Raw genomic sequence first — 5,000 nt, 5'->3', positions numbered from 1 at the left:
ATATGATACAAACAACATGAAATATTTCTTATTCAATCAAAACAAAAAGAAATAGATCGTGTTTATTTCAAAACTAACGAAGCATTGGAACTACGAAATGGAAATAAATGTTTACCATTCACTGTTTCACTATTTAATATAAACATATCCAGCCAATGAAAAAAAAAACACCAACTTTCTGTTACTTGCTTATTAAAAGGTTTCCGTCAATCTAATCAGAACTAGAAATCTAACACATTTTATAAAAAGAAAAGTCGTGAGGAAGGCACTACCAGTCTCGTGTAAGCTAGACGAGGGAAACTTTCAGTCCTTGCACCCTAAATCATTCCAAATTTCTTTCATGGAAGATTTTCTCATGCTTCCGGAAAGTAAAGAAAGATTTGTTTTTCAAGTAATTTGAGATTCCGGAGGCGACGAACTCTTACCTCCTGACAATGTATTTTGTTGTTCGTTTTAGTGATAACAGATTACTACTTGCTACGAGAAATTCATCATGCATACATACAAAGATACGAATACACAAGTGGGTAAAGAAATTTAAGGCTGGGATTCTCCTTTGAATGGACATGTAACCACAAATACTGAAATATAGAGGAAAAGTTCAAGTGAAAATTGAAACCAGATTCAAAACCCCTCAAGCAAGTACACAGAAACGAACGAATTTACAAGGCCACTTCTGTGGACCCTCTTTCAAAATATGTGATGAATGATTGATGAGACTGTCTACTGCCGAGACCTGAAAGCTATTGTCTTGCTGTCCCCTGGGGGGTGGGAGGGGGCCCTGGGCGCTGGCGGGTTTGAGTTCTTTTGGTTTAAGGTACCGACTGGCTGGGATTTTATCTTTTTGCAAAATGGCTTTCCAGAGTCTTGCCATCTCAGTCCCAGGTATATAGGTTTAAAATCGAGTTATTCCATTATCTTCAAGAAAACGGTTTATTTTCATTATACCTGTTGCGGTGCAACTCTTTTCAGTACTAATCAATTATACGCGTTTTTTGCCTTTCCGGGTACCTTGAATTAAATCCTAAACGTGAAACGTTTAAGAGCTATAAAAGATACGGAGTACTTCATTCCAATGTCTTGAAAAGAACATTATTGGCCTGTCTAACCTCCTTGTAAAACGAAAGGTGTGCTCCTTAGGCATCGCATGTATTTCTCTAAATAATTCTTTCAGATTTCTGTTTACTCATTCGTCTTTCCAAGGAGTATTCTTCTTTTATGTAGAAAGGGGTTTCGCTCAGTATCCTTCCTTGTAAGATAGATTCAACAGGTTTAGTCTACTAAATTACCAAACTACGAATCCTTATCTAAAAATTAGTTCAGCTCCCTTATGAGGTCAACTGTCTCGATATATATTATACAATACCTGTATAATTTTGGCGGATGAGAGAGGTGCCTACCACCCTGCTTCATACATATCTCTCAATAATAAGTCATCTGACCAATGCCATTCGATGGCATGAGATTGACTCTTGACTTTCATCACTGATATCAAAACCACTCCTCGTTGTACAAGTCTGGTCTCATCACTCTTTCATACCATTCACTTTCAGAATTCGAACTCTACCATCTTCAGTATTTCCTATAAAGTTCAATCATCCAGATTTCAAAAAACACTTTTCACATCTCGGTTGCACCGCCGGAAAAAAAAATCACATAACAAAGAATTACCTTTCAGTGATAAAGTTTCATAAATCATTGTTCCTCATGGTTACTTGAAGGTATTCCATGGAACTTATGAATGATGAGACTGATGTATTGCAAGCTCAGACGAATCCTCAAAAAATATATATAATTTTATTTCTTTTTTTTTTACATGTTCAAAGCGTGTGATATTCCTACAAAAACACATACCAGTGTTTAGTAACTTATGCTTTCCATTTCATTAGTGGCTCTGATCAGTATCTCCTTTTTGGTTCCTTTTCTAATACTTTGTTAATAAAAACAAATAAATTCATCATACATATTTCAAATCCTTAATATTTGGCGACAGAACAATGCTCTACCAACACTGAATTCTACGCTAAACAACCGTTTTGCAATTCAGATGTTTTCACTGCAGTTTTAGACGAAGAAACTCTATTTCTGTTCCTGTCGGTTCTTTTAGGCTTATCAGGGAAACTAAAAACGAAGGAAATTGGTGCAGAGTCCACGGGACACGGCTGCGAAATAGTTTGTCCATCCTATGTTATATTGGCATCCAATCTTGCCAGACGCTTGGTGGAGGTGGGATATATATCGCTTTACAGATTACCACGTTACTTTATTGCATGGCTTTACATACGTCTACCTACTAGATATTTCTATATGCAGACACTCGGGTGCGTGCACATACACATACATACATACATACATACACACACACACACACACACACACACACACACACACACATATATATATATATATATATATATATTATATATATATATATATATATATATATATATATATATATGTGTGTGTGTGTGTGTGTGTGTGTGTGTGTGTGTGTGTGTGTGTGTGTGCATGCATTAATTTTATAAAATGTTAACATTTTTCTATTAAGGTGCATTTAGCTATATATATATATATATATATATATATATATTATATATATATATATATATATATATTTTTTTCTTTTTTTGCCTATCAGCACTTGCATTTTATAAACTTATTATTTTTCAGTTGACTGTAGAGCCTTATCTTGTGGAGAGATGACTGTGTCAAAACTGATTAGTATGCGAGTATGTATGTATGTATGTGTATGTATATATATATATATATATATATATATATATATATATATATATATATATATATATATATATATATACATACATATATACTCGCATACTAATTAGTTTGACAGTCACCTTTCCACAGGGTAAGGCTCTAGAATAAAATGCAAATAAGTGAATAAAAATGCAAGTGCTGATACGTTAAAAAAATAGATAGAATATATGCACATCAACCGCATAAAATATTAACATTGTACAAAATCAAATTTGTAAAGAATAATTACAGTTGCACGTATAAAACCGTTTTAACAATGAACTGCAAGAAATGGAAAAAATTAAATAAAAAAGCTCTGTCTAGTGGAATACAAACGGCTACTGTTAACAATTAGTACAACGAACCTACAACGAAGCAGCCAAAAGACCAATCAAAGGTATAACATCCGACAAATCTACGAAAGCTCAAGCATGAAAAGTCCTTGAAGCGTCAAATTCGGACGGGAATTTTCCTTTGGTGTCCCGAATAGATGTGGGAATCGTGAATGAAATGTAAATAAATCGGGAACGGTTTGAGGGGGGCTGAAGTCAGAAACCATCAGTCCGAGAGCCTTTGTGTGACATCAGTACCTTGAAGTCATGTCGAATGTTCAGAAACGGAAAATAGCGTTTTGAAAGCACGCCCACAAACGAAAGAATCAATACAGAAGTGATACTGTAAAACTTACACAAAAGTAGAAACAATTCTGCCTTGAGTCGTAATTCAATGCAAGTACAACCAAAGTTCAATTTTACATTTAAGTAATTAAGAACAATAACTTTCCATCATTCATCATGCTTTTTAGCACGCCCCTATTATTCATAATTAAGACGTATAATTGCCTTAGTAAAAGAGATTACTCGTCTCCGGTGAGCTGTGGTTTCTAAACTGATGGTTAGGGTTTTATGCCATTATTTACAAGGATTTGCAAAACCCTATAGAGTAGTTTGAGTGACCTATCAAGCAGTGCAGTCGGATAGGGTCCTTTGTATTTTCACATCAATGAAATTGTTCTATTACCTTTTAGGGCATTCAGTTTTCTAGTTTGGCCTCCCCAGAGGTCACAAAGATAACATCCCCTACCGTCCCATAACCTCGTGTTACTATCCCCTTTTTAGGAACTTTTTTCCTTAGTCATATAAAACATACAGAGGACTTTTGCAACAACTTGAGGTTCGCAAATATCCACGTACATAACGTAAAACTTTTCAGCCCAGACATAGACTCCCTTTTCACAAAAGTGCACGTAAAAGATTTATTAACGTTCCTCAAAAATAAACTTGAGCCATTTGCTGACCACTTCCCCTTAGAATTTAATAAAATAATGCAACTTGTAGAGCTCTACGTCACTAATAACGTCTTTTCCTTTGGTGACAACTTTTACCGTAAAAAATTTGGTTGTAGTATGGGGAGCCCTCTTAGTCCTGTGTTGGTGAACTTATATATGGAGTATTTCGAAACATTAATTATAAACCCCATCGAATCTGCAGATATGATTTGGTTTTGTTTTGTTAACGACATCTTAACATACTGGAAAAGCGAGTGGGGCGATTTTGATGCCTTTCTACAAAAATTAAATTCCTTGGTCCCGAGCATAAAATTTAAAGTAGAATGGGAAAACAATCATCAAAACCCCTTCTTAGATGTCTTAATCATCAGAACTAATAACAGCTATAAATTCACAGTCTTGGAAAGCGACTTTCTCATACATATATTTTTACAGCTATCATGACATTTCAGTTTACGAGAGATCACAAACCTTAGTCCCCTCCAACCCTTTCATCTTCACTTATCTGCATACACTGGCGAAATCCTTAATTAACAATCAGCAGAAACCAATTTATAAAGACATAGGGGTTTATGAAATCCCCTACAGGGATTGTGATAAGCCATAATATGGATTCACAGGGATATCACTCTCGGAAAGATCAACTCAAATGCTCAATTAGACATGGACAACATAGTTCAGCAATTTTCCCATCATATGGATAACACGAACCATACCATGTATTGGAACTCATCCCAAAATTTATACAATAGCAGCTGTCGATACATATGTCAGATGGTTAAATCTTCACTGGTAAAACAAAAAGATGATAGGATCAACCTTTCCAGTGGAGCTTGGGACTCTGACCATATAGACAATATCTTCCTTAAGGCAAGAATGAAGTGGATCAAGACAATTGACAGAACCAACGTCGGCTTAGCGGTGACCCAGGCATCACCTGAGGGCATATTTCCCA

This window comes from Macrobrachium nipponense, chromosome 15 (assembly GCF_015104395.2).
Source record: "Macrobrachium nipponense isolate FS-2020 chromosome 15, ASM1510439v2, whole genome shotgun sequence".
Lineage (NCBI taxonomy): Eukaryota > Metazoa > Arthropoda > Malacostraca > Decapoda > Palaemonidae > Macrobrachium > Macrobrachium nipponense.
The sequence above is the reverse complement of the archived record's forward strand: the minus strand, read 5'-3'. Positions refer to the sequence as shown.